General features: G+C 48.9%; 1 protein-coding gene across 5 annotated transcripts in view; it reads left to right on the forward strand.

Annotated features, from left to right (window-relative positions):
* AMZ1 (archaelysin family metallopeptidase 1) overlaps positions 1–16,928 on the forward strand; it is a 65,201-nt gene that overhangs the window by 14,166 nt on the left and 34,107 nt on the right. The window contains exon 1 of one of the 5 annotated variants that reach the window (XM_085015450.1): positions 11,150–16,304. The exons of the other annotated variants lie outside the window; for them this stretch is intronic. The gene's annotated coding sequence lies outside the window, so the exon portion shown is untranslated. Of the gene's footprint in view, positions 1–11,149; positions 16,305–16,928 lie in introns of those variants that run through there. 5 annotated transcript variants of the gene reach the window in all.

Genomic DNA, 16,928 nt, shown 5'->3' on the forward strand with positions numbered 1-16,928 from the left:
TGTGTCCTTTTTTTAGATTCCACATGTAAGTGCAAGCATTTGATGTTGGTGTCTCATTGTCTCACTGTCTTCACTTAGCAGGATAATTTCTAGGTCCATCCATGTTGCTGCAAATGCCATTATTTCTTTCCTTTTAATGGCTGAGTAATGTTCCATTGTATATATGTACCACATCTTTATCCACTCCTCTGTTGATGGACATTTAGGTTGTTTGCATGTCTTGGCTCTTGTATATAGTGTTGCAATGAACATTGGAGTACATGTATCTTTTTGAGTCATGGTTTTCTCTGGAGAGATGCCCAGGAGTGGGGTTGCTGGATCAAATGGTCGTTCTATGTTTAGTTTTCTGAGGCGTCTCCATTCTGTTTTCCACAGTGGTTGCACCAATTTACAATCCCACCCACAGTGTCATAGGGTTCCTTTTTCTCCACACCCTCTCCAGTACTTACTGTTTGTAGACTTTTGGATGATGGCCATTCTGGCTGGTGTAGGTGGTACCTCACAGTGGTTTGGATTTGCATTTCTCTAATCATGAGTGATGTTGGACATCTTTTCATGTGTTTTTCTGTGAGTCCTCTAATTGCCTTGATTAATGCTTTAGAGTTGTTGGTGTATAAGTCTTTCACCTCCTTGGTCAGGTTTATTCTTAGGTGTTTAATTTTGGGGGGTGCAGTTTTAAAAGGTATTGTTTTTTGGAGTTCCTGTTGTGGCTCAGTGGTTAACGAATCCGAATAGGAACCATGAGGTTGCAGGTTCGATTCCTGGCCTTGCTCAGTGGGTTGAGGATCCGGCGTTGCCACGAGCTGTGGTGTGGGTCGCAGACGCGGCTTGGATCTGGCGTTGCTGTGGCTCTGGCGTAGGCCGGTGGCTGCAGCTCCGATTCGACCCCTAGGCTGGGAACGTCCATGTGCTGCAGAAGCGGCCTTAGAAAAGGCAAGAAGACAAAATAAATAAATAAAGGTATTGTTTTTTATATTTTCTAATATTTCGTTGTCAGTATATAGAAATGAAACTGATTTCTGAATGTTAATCTTGTATCCTGCTACTTCGCTGAACTCATTGATCTGTTCAAGTAGTTTTTCTTAGGGAGTCCTTAGGGTTTTCTATATATAGTATCATGCCATCTGTCTAGAGTGACAGTTTTACTTCTCTTCCAATTTGGATACCTTTTATTTCTTTTGTTTGTCTCACTGCTGTGGCTAAGACTTCTTATTTTTTTTTGTTTTTGTTTTTTGTCTTTTCAGGGCCATACCTGTGGCACATGGAGGTTCCCAGGCTAGGGGTCTAATCAGAGCTATAGCTGCTGGCCGATGCCACAGCAATGTCAGATCCAAGCTGTGTCTGAGCTACACCCTAGCTCACGGCAATGCTGGATCTTTAGCCCACTGAGCAAGGCCAGGGATCGAACTCGCGACCTCATGGTTCCTAGTTGGATTCATTTCCGCCGTGCCACGATGGGACCTCTTAAGCCTTCTAATACTATGTTGAATTAAAGTGCTGAGAGTAGGCATCCTTGTCTTGTTCCAGATTTTAGCAGGAAGGCTTTCAGCTTTTCTCCATTGGGTATTATACTGGCTGTAGATTTGTTATTAACGGCTTTTATTATGTTAAGGCATGTAACAGTTTTTATCATGAATGGATGTTGGACTTTGTCAAGTGCTTTTTCTGCATCTATCGAGATGATCATGTGGTTTTTGACTTTTCTTTTGTTAATGTGGTGGATGATGTTGATTGATTTGCATATGTTGAACCATTCTTGTGAACTTGGGGTGTATCCCACCCGGTCATGGTGTGTGATCTTTTTTAATATGTTGTTGGATTTGGTTGGCTAAAGTTTTGTTGAGAATTTTTGCATCTATATTCATCAAAGATACTGTCATTTTCTTTTTTTGGCAGTATCTTTGTCTGGTTTTGGTATTAGGGTAATGGTGGCTTCATAGAATGTCTTTGGGAGAGTTTCTTCTTTAATCTTTTGAAAAAGTTTAAGAAGGATCTGGGTATAAGTTCGCCTTTGCTTGTTTGGTAGAATTCTTGTGTGGAGCCAGGTCCTGGACTTTTGTTGGTAGGGAGTATTTTTAGTACATATTCAATTTCATTTCTAGTGATCAGTTTGTTCAATTGATCTATTTCTTGATTCAGTTTTGGTGGGCTGTATGTCTCTAGAAGGTTGTCCATTTCTTCTAGGCTGTCAAATTTGTTGGCATAAAATTGTTTATAGTATTCTCTTATTGTTTTTTATATTTCAGCATTTTCTGTTGAGATTTATCCTTTTTCATTTCTTATTTTGAGTTCTTTTTCTCTTCTTGGTGAGTCTGGCCAGAGGTCAATTTTGTGCAGCCTTTCAAAGAACCAGCTCTTGGTTTTATTGAATCTTTTTTCTCTTGTTTTTGAATATTTATTAATTTCCTCTCTGATCTTTATGATTCCCTTCTTTCTGCTGACTTTAGGTTTTGTTTGTTCTTCTTTTTCTAATTCTTTTATTCTTTATTTACTTTGTCTTTTTAGAGCCACACCCATGGCATATGGAGGTTTCCAGGCTAGGGGTTGAATCAGAGCTGAGGCTGCCGGCCTACACCGCAGCCACAGCAGTGCCAGACCAAGCCGTGTCTGCAACCTACACCACAGTTCACAGCAACACCAGATCCTTAACCCACTGAGCGAGGTCAGGGATCGAACCTGCCACCTCATGGATACTAGTCAGATTTGTTTCTGCTGAGCCATGACAGGAAGTCCATCTTTATCTAATTCTTTTAGGTGGTAGGTTGTTGATTTGAGACGTCTCTTCTTTTTTGAGCAAGGCCTGTATTGCTGTGAACGTCCCTCCAAGACCTGCTTTTGTGGCATCCCATAGATTTTAAGTGGTTGTGTTTTCATTATCATTTGTCTCGAGGTATTTTTTAAATTTCCCTTTGGATTTCCTGCTTGACCCATTGCTTTTTTAGTAGCCTGCTGTTTAGTCTCTATGTAGTCAGTTTTTCCTCATTTCTTTTCCTGTGGTTGATTTCTAGTTTCATGCCATTGCGGTCAGAGAAGATACTTGAAATAATCTCTACAATCTTAAATTTGTTGAGGTTAGTTTTGTGTCCCACTATGTGGTCAATCCTTGAGAATGTTCCCTGTGCACTTGGAAAGAATGTATATTCTGATTTTTTTGGATGTAATGTCCTGAAAATGTCAATTAAGTCTAACTTTTCTATTGTGTCATTGATTGATTTCCATCTGTTGCTTTATTGATTTTCTGTCTAGAGTATCTGTCCATTGATGTGCGTGGGGGTTAGCCTGCTACTATTTTTTAAATATATATAATGATTTTTTTTCCCATTAGAGCTGGTTTACAGTGTTCTGTCAAATTTCTACTGTACAGCATGGTGGTGACCCAGCTACACATACATGTATACATTCTTTTTTCTCACATTATCAGCCTCCATCATAAGTGACCAGACATAGTTCCCAGTGCTACACAGCAGGATCTCATTGCTTATCCATTCCAGAGGCAATAGTTTGCATCTGTTAACCCCAAGTTCCCAATCCATCCCAATCCCTCCCCCTTGGCAACCACAAGTCAATTCTCCAAGTCCATGAGTTTCTTTTCTGTGGAAAGGTTCATTTGTGCCGTATATGAGATTCCAGATATAAGTGATATCGTATGGTATTTGTCTTTCTCTTTCTGACTTACTTCACTCCGTATGAGAGTCTCTAGTTCCATCCATGTAGCTGCAGTCTCCTGCTATTAATGTATTCCTGTCAATGTCTCCTTTTATGTCTGTTACTATTTGTTGTATGTATTTGGGGGTTCCTGTATTAGGGGCATATATATTGATGTGTGTAATATTCTCCTCTTGAATGGATCCTTCTATCATTAAATATTGTCCTTCTTTGTCTTTATAGCCTTTATTTTATTTTATTTTTTAGTTTTTTTAAAATTTTCCCACTGTACAGCAAGGGGATCAAGTTATCCTTACGTGTATGTGTGTGTATATATATATATATTTTTTTCCCACCCTTTGTTCTGTTGCAACATGAGTATGTAGACATAGTTCTCAATGCTACTCAGCAGGATCTCCTTGTAAATCTATTCTAAGTTGTGTCTGATAACCCCAAGCTCCCGATCCCTCCCATTCCCTCCCTCACCCGTCGGGCAGCCACAAGTCTATTTTCCAAGTCCATGATTTTCTTTTCTGTGGAGATGTTCATTTGTGCTGGATATTAGATTCCAGATATAAATGATATCATATGGTGTTTGTCTTTGTCTTTCTGGCTCATTTCACTCAGTATGAGATTCTCTAGTTCCATCCATGTTGCTGCAAATGGCATTATGTCATTCTTTTTTATGGCTGAGTAGTATTCCATTGTGTACATATACCACATCTTGCGAATCCAATCATCTGTCGATGGACATTTGGGTTGTTTCCATGTCCTGGCTATTGTGAATAGTGCTGCAATGAACATGCGGGTACATGTGTCTCTTTTACGTAGAGTTTTGTCCAGATATATGCCCAAGAGTGGGATTGTGGGGTCATATGGAAGGGTCATATGTATAGATTTCTAAGGTATGTCCAAACTGTTCTCCATAGTGGCTGTACCAGTTTACAATCCCACCAACAGTGCAGGAGGGTTCCCTTTTCTCCACAGCCCCTCCAGCATTTGTTATGTGTGGACTTATTAATGATGGCCATTCTGACTGGTGTGAGGTGGTATCTCATGGTTGTTTTGATTTGCATTTCTCTTATAATCAGCGATGTTGAGCATTTTTTCATGTGTTTGCTGTATGGCCTTTATTTTAAAGTCTATTTTGTCTGATATGAGTACTGCTTTCCTGCCATTTCCATTTACATGAAATATCTTTTTCCATCCCCTCACTTTCAATTTATATGTATCCTTTGCCTTAAAGTGAGTCTCTTGTAGGCAGCATATTGTTGCTCTTGTTTTTTTTAAATTCAGTTTGCCACTCTATATCTTTTGATGGCAGCATTCAGTCTATTGACATTTAAGGTAATAATCAATAAATAGGTATTTATTGCCTTTAAACTTTGTTATCCAGTTGATTGCTTTTATTTTATGCTTGTGTCCTCTTCTTTTTAGTTTTTGCAAATGTATTGCTGGGTTTTGATTTGTGGTTGCCCTGTTCAAGTATGTTAACCTCTTCCTTTATCTGCTTGCTTTAGCCTGATGGTCATATAGGCTTGAACACATTATAAAAAAAAAAAAAAAGAGATTCAAGATTTTCTTACTTTGCTTCCCCACATTTTATGATTTTGACATCCTTTTCTATGTCTTTTTTTTGGTCTTTTCTAGGGCTGCACCTGCAGCACATGAAGGTTCCCAGTCTAGGGGTCTAATCAGAGCCGTAGCTGCCGGCCTGTGCCAGAGCCACAGCAACGCCAGATCCGAGTCGTGTCTGCGACCTACACCACAGCTCACAGCAACGCCGGATCCTCGACCCACTGAGCGAGGCCAGGGATCAAACCCACAACCTCATGGTTCCTGGTCGGACTCATTCATACCCTTTTTCACATCTTCATGTTTATCCTTTTGCTCTTTCCTTGTGCTTATTGCCACTGTTACAGTAGTTGTCCCCCTTTTAGGTCCGTACACTTAGTGATTACTTTCCACTTGTGATTTCCTCCATCCTGTTTTTTCTGCTTTTTTATTTAGAGACGCCCTTTCAGTATTTCTTTCAGAATGGGTCTAGTATTGCTGTACTCTTTGAGTTTTGTTTGTTGGAGAAATTTTTTCTCCTTTTATTTTAAGTGATGCTCTTGCCGGGTAGAGTATTCTAGGCTGCAGCTTTTTCCCTTTTAGAACTTTGAATGTATCCTGCCACTCTCTTCTGGCCTGTAGTGTTTCTGTAGAGAAATCAGCTGACAGCCTTAGGGGGGGTTCCCTTATAATTAACGCTTTGTTTTTTTTCCTGCTGCCTTTAGAATCAATCCTCTCTTTACCTTTTGCTATTTTTCTTATAATATGTCTTGGTGTGGGCCTGTTTGGGTTCAACTTGTTTGGGGGTCCTCTGTGCTTCCAGTATCTTGATATCTGTTTCCTTTAGATTTGGAAAGTTTTCAGCCATAATTTCTTCATTTTCAATCCCCTTTTCTTTTTCTTCGGGAATCCCTATTATGCCTAGATTGGCCCACTTTATATTATCCCATAGATCTCTTATATTGTTTTCATGTTTGTTTGCTTGGTTTTCTGTCTGCTGTCCTGATGGGTGATTTCCATTATTCTGTCTTCCAAGTCACTAATTCATTCCTCTTTAGTGCCTTTAACTCAGCTTGCATCTCTGCAAATGAATTTTCTAATTTTCTTGGTTCCTCCCCATATCTTCTGGTTCCTTTCTAAAGTACTCTGCATTACTGTTCATATCTACTCTCAATTCCTTCACCTTTGCTCTTAATCCCCTCAGTATTTGCACTGTCTCCTTTTTGAACGCAGTGTCTGTTAGACTGCGGAAGTCGCTTTCATTGTTTGCTCTTTCAGGGGAATTCTCCTGTTCTTTTAACTGGGAGTGGTTCCTGAGCTGCTCCGTTTTGTTTATATTTTTCTCATTGTGTGAGCTTAGGGAAAACAATTTCTGTATTCTTGGAGGGCTGTTTATGTGAGAGAGTGCCTCTGGGTGTTTTGTGAGGGCTTTACTATTTTTGGCATGAGGGCTGCTTTTGGTTTGGATGCTTGCTGTCTCTTTGCTCTATGTGTGCAGGCTGTTATGCCCTTGATAGGGAGCTGTGTGTGCTTCCAAGGAGATAGAGGCAATGGGCAGGGATAGTAGCCAGTGCCTGGTTGTTGGACCCTTGACAGTGGCAAGGACTTGTGGGGAAGGTGGCATAGGCTGCTCTTAGCTGTAGGGCCCTGGGAAGTGGCAGTGACCCTTAGGCAGGTGTGGGCTGTGCCTGGAGTGTTTGGTAGTGGCAGGGCATGTGCATTCCCAGGGGAATGAGAGCCACGACAGGTGGTTCTCAGTTATAGTGCCCTCCTGTGTGCCATCCTCGGAGGCGACTGGGGCCACAGGTGGTGCCTGTTCTTGCACCCCAAGTAGTGGCAGGCCATGCCCACCTCTGGAGTCTGAGATGACTGTGGTGGTTTGCCCCCACTGCCTGTAGACCAAGCAAGAGGAAACCCATCACGCTCAGCCCATGCAGGAGGTGCTGCCACCTGTAGCCCCTGCAAGAATCACTGGTTGTCCACAGTCCATGTAAGAGGCATCTCGACACCCACAGCCCCGCCCTCCGAGAGTCTGCATATGTGCGCAGAGAAAGAGATTCCTATGGTGATCTGCCCCACCTCCTCTCACCCTCCCCAACAATGGTGCCTTGCTCCTCCTGTGGGCCCAGAATTCCTGCTGGGTTCCATTGGCCATGGCACACCACTCCCTAGCCCCTCAGGCTGTCTCCACACAACCAACCCTAGTCCTCTCCCTGGAACTGACCCCCAGAGCCTGAGTCTCAGTGCCCAGCCCCCTGTGAGCATCTCAGGCTGTGGTGTCCCGGGAGGTGGTGCCGATGGTGTGTGTGGCTCTCCCTCTGCTTGGCCCTCCTCAGTCCAGCTGCCGTGCTTTTCTCTGAGGCTTTGAGGTCCCTCTGTCTCGGCTGATCTCCCTGTCGCTTAGGTGGCTTCCTTGGGCGTGGGTTCCTTTCCTCTTTCACAGCTCCCTCTCAGGAGTGTGGGTCCCATCCTGATTCCTTTTCTCGCTCTCTTTTTTCTCTTTCATTCTCCCTGGTTATGTGGAGGGTTTCTTGCCCCTTTTGGAGGGTTAAGGTCTTCTGCCAGCGTTCAGTAGATGTTCTGTGGGAAGTGTTTACTTGTAATATTTGTGTGTGTGTGTGAGTTTGTGGGAGAAGGTGAGCACCACGTATGACTTCGCTGCCATCTCGATCCCACCTCCTTCTGCGTCTTTTGTTGCTCAAGGAGATGCTGGTCCAGATGCAAGCCCTGCAGCAAAGGGTCCCGGGCCCAAGATCTCAGGGGACCCAGGAGAGTGAGGGAGCCCACGTCCCTCATTCCCGAGGGGTAAGGAGCTAACGGTCTCTTCGTCTGAACCTTCTTCTTCCTGCTGGCGGGGCCTCAGACCCCCGCAGGGGACGCAGTCCTTCATTGCCTGTTGAAGGACTTTTTAGGGACCTGGGCCACCCTCTGTTGGAATGGCTTGAATTCCTTGAGCCATCATGAGCCTTCCTTCAAACTGTTGGAGCCTAGAAGAGAGAAACTTAACCAAAAGTTTAAAGCAACAGGGGCCATGACAGAGAAGGACAATGGTAGCCACTAGAGGGCCTACAGAGGGAAGGGACCAGGGTAATGGACCAGACCCTGGAGGTGACACTGCCCCATCCAAACTGTGAAGCCCGTCTGCCTGTGCGTATGTTTTCTTAATAGTATTTTCCACCTGTCCTATTGCATTAGTTCAGCTGCAGCAGGACGTGTATTAGCTATTGCAGAAACTCCATCTCGCTCTGCCAGGAGCAAGACAGCCGTCCAGACCCCCATGAGTCAAGAACCAAGGCAGCTCTTAGGTCCCCTTAAGGCTTGTCTGTCGGTTCCATCATATAACCAAGCTCTCTGATGTGACTTCTCAGTGTTGCTTCATGATAGGAAAAGCCTCCCCAAGGAGCTGCCAGCTCTGTGGTCAGCCCTGCCCCCGCCAGGGTCCTCCCCAGCGCTCTCTGGGGTCGGTGGGGGTCTGGGGTGGTTCTGTTATAGATGAAAATCCCTTGTATCCTTGTAAAGCACTCTTCTGTGAAGGGAACATGAGCAGTGCATTTATGGGCTATTGCTTCGCTGGAAAAGACAGGGCCTGACCAAATAAATTCTCTAACAGGTGATGGTTTGGGTGTCTGCAGAGGAAGACGAACTGTTCAGGGGTGCAGACCTGTTTGTCTCGTGGTAGTTAAGCATGGACAGCCCTTGAGGGACATAATTGTTGGAACAGTATGTTGATAATTAAGCACATAAAAGTACAACTTTTTTTTTTTTGTCTTTTTAGGGCCGCACCCGCGGCATATGGAGGTTCCCAGGCTAGGGGTCCAATCAAAGCAACAACTGCCGGCCTACGCCACAGCCACAGCAACGCAGGATCCAAGCTGCGTCTGCGACCAACACCCCAGCTCACGGCAACGCCAGATCCTTCACCCACAGAGCGAGGCCAGGGATCGAACCCAGGTCCTCAGGGACACTAGTCGGGATCGTTACCACTGAGCCACGATGGGAGCTCTTCTGCAGCTTTTCTAACCAGATGTTTGGGTGTGCACCTGCCGAGTGCAAGAGCCAGAATGGCACATAGGCGCCCCACGCCCTGCCTCCTTCCCCTCATCTGTCAGCGGGCCCTGCCTTTGGAATCGGTATCTCCGAGCTGCCACTGGCTCACAGGCGTATCGTCCTTCCATTGCGACCTGCGGGGTTTGGGGACATAAAGGCTTTAGTCGGGACAGATGTCCCCAGCTCACTGTCCCGTGCAGTTTGACAGCAGGGGGAGTGGCTAAAATGACTTCGTAGGGGCTGTTCCGTCTTGGCTGTGGTCTTGGGGGGAACCCCTCTTTCCAGGTTTTAATAAGAACTTGAGGCGTTCTCTCGCGGTGCAGGTAAGGATCTGGTGTGACACTGCAGTGGCTTTTAGGCTGTGGTGTGAGTTCAGTCCCCTGTCCAGGAACTTTGAAGTGCTGTGGGTGTGGCCTAAAAATTAAAAAAAGGAGGAGTTCCCGTTGCGGCACAGTGGAAAGGAATCCGACTAGGAACCAAGAGTCTCTGGCCTTGCTCAGTGGGTTGAGGATCTGGCGTTGCTGTGAGCTGGGGTGTAGGTTGCAGACGCGGCTTGGATCTGGCGTTACTGTGGCTGTGGTGTAAGCCGGCAGCTACAGCTCCAATTCAACCCCTAGCCTGGGAACCTTCATATGCTGTGAGTGCAGCCCTAAAAGCCAAAAAAATAAAATAAAAAAATTAAGAAGGAGGACTTTGTCCGCGGGGCTTATGGGTGAAGGAACACTTTCCTCTGTGCTTCAGGGGGTGCGGGCAGTGCCGTGTGGGCACAGTCCTGGGTGGCCTTCTGAACTTGACCTGGCTTAGTGACACATCGCACGGCCTGGTTCTACTCACTGAGCAGAACGTCAAGGGTTAGGAGAGGCCTCCCCTAAGTCCCTTGACACCGACTGAGCCTCAGTCCGCTCCTGGGGCTGCTCGGAGCCTGCGGAGCCTGGTCGTCGGCGGCCTGGACCGGGCGCCCTGGGCGTCTCGGCAGAGCTTGGCCCGGGTTTGCTCTCAAGCGTGGTTCATTTTCTCGACCTTCGCAGCAGCCTGCGGCTGCCGAGCGCTCCCGTTGTGAGCCCCGTGTGACTGTGGCTGTGAAAGTGGGCGTGTTCTCCTTCGGGAGGGACTTTGGAGTCCAAAGTGACACATTAATTCTTTCGAAAGGGACTTAGAGCTTCCCTCCCGAAGCCTGTCCAGACCGGGTGTGAAAGGCGTCCAGCCAGCCTGTGACAGTAGCAACAGGCAAACAGACAGCAGCAGATGTTGTGTCCTGATCGGCGGGGGCGGGGGGCCTTTGGGTGAAATCGAACTGTCTGTCCCCCAGATATGTCCCTTGGCATTGAAGTGGCCTGAGCAGCGGAGGGGGCGCTGAGGGGCCTCTGGGTTATTGCAGGCACATAAACCACAGACAAGCGTCTAGTCCGGGGTGCGTCTGTCCCGGGGTGCATCATGTCAGCTCCTAGGGAGTGTCCATTGCTGGGCCACAGGGATTAGCACGGAACCTTCCTTATTCCGCAGCCCGTGCTTCCTCTCCCAGAGCCCCATGTCTCGGCACTTCCTTGCTGCTCTGGGGAGCACCTGGGGAGGCTGGGGGGTTCAGGGAGCCCGTCTCTAGGGCCGTAACTTGCTCAGGCTCCTGCACTCAAGCTGCCTGGTTTGCAGTTTGATCTGCTTTGCCGTCCCTCTGGCTCACACAAGATCCATCCCTTCGGCGGCCGCTGGAGTGGGTCACTGCCCCCTGGCTCGGGGGCCACACGGCCTCTAAAAGAGCCAGAGTCAAATCTTTGTTTTATGGGGGAATTTCTAGCCGTTAACAGTCTTCTTTCCAAATGGCGTCATGAGCACAGAAGCCGTATTTAAATTTTTTATTAAAATTTTTTTTTTTTTTTTTTTTTGGTTTTTAGGGCCACACCTGCAGCATATGGAAGTTCCCAGGCTGGGGGGTCTAAACTGGAGCTACAGCTGCCAGCCTGCACCACAGCCCCAGCAGTGCCAGATTTGAGCTGTGTCCACGACCTACACCACACCTCACGGCAACAGCGGATCCTCAACTCACCGGGCGAGGCCTGGAATTGAACCCACAACCTCATGGGTGCTAGCCAGATTCATCACTGCTGAGCCATGACAGGAACTCCCAGGAAGCCGTATTTAGAGTAAAAAAAAATATTTAACTTCTTATTCTTTCCTAGTTGCAAAGCTCTCGTCAGTGCAGTGTGGCTTTCTGGGCTCATGTGCGGGGTGGCAGGGCCTCGGCTTCTGTGACCGCCTGTGGACGAACCATGGCACCCCCTGCGTTTCCTTTTCCCACTTCTCTGAAGCGCCCATCCCTAAACCATTGCACTTCAGGGCTGTCAAGCAGCTTGTCCAGGAGGTCAGACCTGCTGGAGGAAGTCTGTTCTCTGGTCTCTCTGCACGGATGCGCTGTCTCCACTTGGGCCGCAGAGCTGCGGTTCAGGCCCACGTTTAAGGTACCGGCGGGTGTCCATTGGGAGGGACCGGTGGCTCGTTCCCCTCCCTCCACCGATGCCCTCTGACCCCAGCACAGACAGTGCCTGACGAGGGGCGAGCACGTCTCTGTGTCGTCCCGGGGGAGCGCCGACGCCTCAAGGACCAACAGGGCTGTGGCCGCTCCCGCCCGCAGGCAGCGGGGCCATCCCAGCGCCCCAGAGGCCAGGTGTGCAAAGGTAGCCTGAGGTCTGATCAGGCTCCAGCCTTGGGTCAGGACTCCTGGTGCCATCCCTGACTGGCGAAAGCATTGGGTAGAAGCCTTGTTCCCCTTTAGGAGCCCCGGGGCTGGCGTTCTGCTCAGCTCAGTCTCAAGAGACCCAAAGGCCCGCTGGAGGCCCCCATTCCATTGGAGGGGTCCCTCAAACAGCCGTGAACCTTAGCGTCGTGTGGCCTGGGGGCGGTCATTTCCAGGACCCATCAAACGTCTTTAGTTTCTCTCTCATAAGAAGACAAAAGGAGGCAAAATCAGACCTGTTTAGCAATTAATGTTCCAGTATTTTATATTGTTTGAAATGGCCTGGAAGAGTTCCTGTCGTGGCGCAGTGGTTAACGAATCCGACTAGGAACCATGAGGTAGCGGGTTCGATCCCTGGCCTCGCTCAGTGGGTTAAGGATCCAGTGCTGCTGTGAGCTATGGTGTAGGTCGCAGATGCGGCTTGGATCCCGCGTTGCTGTGGCTGTGGTGTAGGCTGGCGGCTACAGCCCCAATTCGACTCCTAGCCTGGGAACCTCCATATGCCGCGGGAAGCGGCCCTAGAAAAGGCAAAAAGACAAAAGACGAAAGCCAAAAGAAAAAAAAAAAAAAGAAGAAGAAAAGAAATGGGCTGGATATTTGATGAATTTCTATCATTTAACTTAATTTAGTTTCAAGTTACCGAGATGTGGAGAGACTATTTTATTATTATTAAAAAAAAAAATTTTTTTTTTTTGCCTTTTTGTCTTTAGGGCCACACTCAACGGCAGATGGAGGTTCCCAGGCAAGGGGTCGAATCGCAGCTGTAGCCACCCGCCTACACCACAGCCACAGCAACGCGGGATCTGAGCCGAGTCTGTGACCTACCCCACAGCTCACGGCAATGCCAGATCCTTAACCCACTGAGCAAGGCCGGGGATCGAACCCGTGTCCCCACAGTTCCTAGTTGGATTCATTTCCACTCCGCCACAACGGGGCCTGCGAGAGACTCTTTTAGATGGATGTTTCCAAAACATAATCATTCCTGTGGAGCTGACCAAAGACCTCTCGTCCCAGTCACATTTACTTAAAAGTTTAATCGTAGCAGGTTATTTTCCTTGTTGACAAATGCTATGATAGAGACAACAGGCATTTTTGCCTTCCGGTAACCGTAGGTGTTGCATTTAAAGTCTAAAGATAGGTCCGCATTCATTGAACCTGCAAGTCGAGGGCAGCCTTCATCCCAGACACTCACTCACTCGTGAATATTTCCCAGGGCACATGAACCTGAAATGCGTTGTCGTGAGTTTTTTAAAATATTTTTGAGGGTGTATACGAGTGGCTCCCTTGGCCTTAAGCCAAGTACTTACAACTCTTTGACAAGGTAATTTTTTTCTTTCTTTCTTTCTTTCTTTTTTTTTTTTGTCTTTATAGGACCGCACCCATGGCACATGGAGGTTCCCAGGCTAGGGATCGAATCGGAGCTGTAGCCGCCCGCCTACGTCACAGCCACAGCAACGCGGGATCCAAGCCGAGTCTGCAATGTACACCATAGCTCATGGCCACGCCAGATCCTTAACCCACGGAGCAAGGCCAGGGATCGAACCCGCAACCTCATGGTTCCTCATTGGATTCGTTAACCACTGCGCCATGACGGGAACTCCTGACGAGGTAATTATTTCATGAAGACAGAACCACAGATTTCATAGTTTTCCCACTTGAATTTAAAAAGGCCTCTTTTTCTTTTTTAATCCTTGGCTGGAGGACCAGAGATGGAGCAGACCGTTCCTGCCAGCCCAGGCCCAACAGCTACATTGCAGAGGCTTCGGAGGGAAATGCAGGCTCCTCTGTTTTTTCTTTTTCTTTTCTTTTTCTCTTTAAAAACCCTGCTAAGTAACCCAAGGCTGGCATCTCAGGCAGCGTGGGCTGCGTGTCTATCTCAAGGCTTAAATACTCCGCCGTGTCCTCAGTTTTGGCAGAGACACGCAATAGCAGTGGGGCGGACAAAGCGGCACAAAAGAAAGACCCCAATGGCAGAAACTCATAGACACACACGAGCGGTGGTCAGGGTGGAGGGATGGGCCTGCAGCTGTGAGGATCCAGGGACAGGAGGAGGCAGCGGGGCAGGAAAGACTGAAAGACAGACAGACAGATTTGCCCTGTCAACCCGCCCCGCCGAGGGTGTCCACTCAGGCACCAACCTGTGCTTCCAGAAAGGGGCGGTGGAGAAGGGGGGCCCTGCCCACGGCCCAGCGGGGTGATCAGGCCCCGAGACCAGCCCGGTGGACGTCGCTCTTGGGCCCCCAGCCACAGGTGGGGCTGTCACCCCTGCCCACACCAGGCACTACCCCTGTATAGAAATCTGCCACTTCAGCCCGTTCCCAGCGGGACGTGTCTCGGTGGCCGGGAAACAAAGATGAGGCTGTTGGGACGGTGGGACTTGCAGCCACTAAACGAAGTGAGGTTTGACCGTCACCCCGCTCGCACCCCTCCCGTCTCTGATCTGCTGGACCGGGATCTTCCTGGCGGGGGCCCGCTCCTCCCGGATTTGCCTGTCACCTGTCAGGTGACCTGGCACGGGCCAGAGGGAGCACGTCTCACACGCTGCCCCAGGCCCACTCTCTGGACGGAACAGGAGGGGACAGAGAGGAGGGGGGAGAGAGGGGGCGGCAGGAGAGCCATTTCAGGGAGGGAAAGCACTGCTGAGAGAGGCACGGAGGCCCCGGGGCCGGGGAGCCTCGCTTCCCAGGAGACCCAGGTGGCCGCTTGTCACCCACAGGGAAGCTGCATTCGGTGGTTCTGGAGGGGCCCAGCTCCTCTCCCAAGAAGGGGACAGTGCCCCACGTTGGGTGGCACCAAGTCCGTTACTGAGCAGGGCTCTTGGCCTCCTTAGCCAATAGGAACGGGTAAGAGGCCGGGGCAGAAATGCAGGCCAGGCTTTACGGGGTTCCTGCTGCAGCAGGAGTGGACACAAGCCCCCGCTGCCCCTGCTGGTTCACTCCCACCCCCGAGGAGGGGGGGCAGGCTGGTTCCTCATGGGGTGCGTGTTGGGGTCAGGGCTTAGGCAGGCGTAGCTTAGGGGGGTCTGCCCACCCCCGTGGTGGTGCTGTGTGCAGGGGGCCTGGCCAGTCCCCTGCTTTTGCTCCTGGCTCTTCAGAAAAGGCAGTTGGGTTTGGGGCCTTTTTGTATCGTGTTGTCCATCATTTGCCCCAGCTCTGCATATTTAGAGTTATTTTTCTTTTGGGGGCTTTTTTTGGGGCTATGCCTGCAGCATAAGGCCCTTCCGGGGCCAGGGATGAAACTCAAGCCACAGCTGTGACAATGCCAGGTCCTTAACCCACCGTGACATCAGGGAACTCCTGTACAAAGTTATTTTTCATCCCTTACAGTTTCTTTGTATTTTGTGGCTTGAGAAGACATTTCTCCAGGTGCCAACCTGTCTCAGTCTGGGCCCCTGGAGAACCTGCCACTGTGGCCCTTCCGATGCTGTGTGATTTGGTTCAATGTCTGGCTTTTTTTTTTTTTTTTCCCTATAGCCCAGAAGCAGGTTATTCATCCCATTTTAGACTGTCAGTGTTGTTCTAGCGACGGGTCGCAGGGATGGGGGCCTGGGCAGGGTCTGTCCTGCTGTTTCCAGCGACAGAAACTGTAGGGTTGAAAAATGGGTGCACCCCAATCCCATTTTTGGTTTTTAGGAGCTCGGTGGCTTTGGTTAAGTTAATTTTCACGGAGTTCCCGTCGTGGTGCAGTGGTTAACGAATCCGACTAGGAACCATGAGGTTTCGGGTTCGGTCCCTGCCCTTGCTCAGTGGGTTAACGATCCGGCGTTGCCGTGAGCTGTGGTGTAGGTTGCAGACGCGGCTCCGATCCTGTGTTGCTGTGGCTCTGGTGTAGGCCGGTGGCTACAGCTCGGATTAGACCCCTAGCCTGGGAACCTCCATATGCCGCGAGAGTGGCTGAAGAAATAGCAAAAAAAAAAAAAAAAAAAAAGTTAATTTTCACCTTACTCTGCCTCAGTTTCACCGTCTTGAAAATGGGGGTAACAGTTGTCCTCACCTCCCCAGGCGTGAAAGGAGCGAAGCGCTGCCTGGGATGCGGTGGGGGATTCCGTGGTCTGGATGATGGTTTTTCTTTGCTGCGGACGCTGCTTCGAGATTTGGGGGCCGATGCCAAGGGGGGTGCCCTTTCTGGAAAGCCGTGTGGCTCTTCAAGTGGAGGCTCTTTAAGCACCCACACACAGTATCTTGTACAAGTCGTTCCCGAGGAAACGGAAACACAGGCCCACATAGAGAGAGGTTCACGGTGGCGTTTTAGGCCAGCCAGTAAAGACGGCATCGTCTACAGGCTGTTGAAGGATTTGGGAGAGTGCCCATATACACCACGTCAAGAGGAGGTAAGATGGCACATGCGATTGGGTTTTAATTTTGTAAACTATACGTGCGGAAAGAAACCCTCAGAGCTCTCTGTTGGCAGGGCTCTCGGCAGGTGTTCAGTCCTGGTTCCCCGCCCTCATTTAAGGGGAGAAAAAATACCCATGTGTGTTTATAAGTGTAACATATGCACATATGTGTGTAAGACCCCTGGAAAAAGCACGTATATAACATTCCGGAGGAAGATGTGTCCGTCACACACGTACCCCGTTTTCCTCTCTATAGGGACACGTGTGTGTATATTCGCATGTACACGTCTGTGTCCATGAGAATTTATTTTCTGCACGAACATTACAAACTGGGGTTAGCTCAAGGGAGCACGGGCTCATTTTTAAAATTTACCCACAAAATCAAGGCCACTTGTGTTTGTCCACCTCGGGCTGAGAGGCCTTGCGACTTTGGGCTCTACAGAGATGTGTGCGCATATCTGGCCTGACTTTCTATTGTAGAGGTCCGAGCACTGTTCTTGCCTTGGTCCTGCTCTCCTGCTGTCGGTGCATCTTCTCTGCTCCGGCTTGTTTTCCCCCGTCCCCTCCCCTCCATGCCTGCCTGTGAGGCCCCAGCCCTGCCAACCCTGCATCTTTGGA

The sequence above is a fragment of the Sus scrofa genome, chromosome 3 (genome assembly GCF_054392235.1).
Source record: "Sus scrofa isolate SSC_HxYL_T2T_F1_AM1 chromosome 3, Sscrofa_HxYL_maternal_Yorkshire_Landrace_v2.0, whole genome shotgun sequence".
Taxonomy (NCBI): Eukaryota; Metazoa; Chordata; class Mammalia; order Artiodactyla; family Suidae; genus Sus; species Sus scrofa.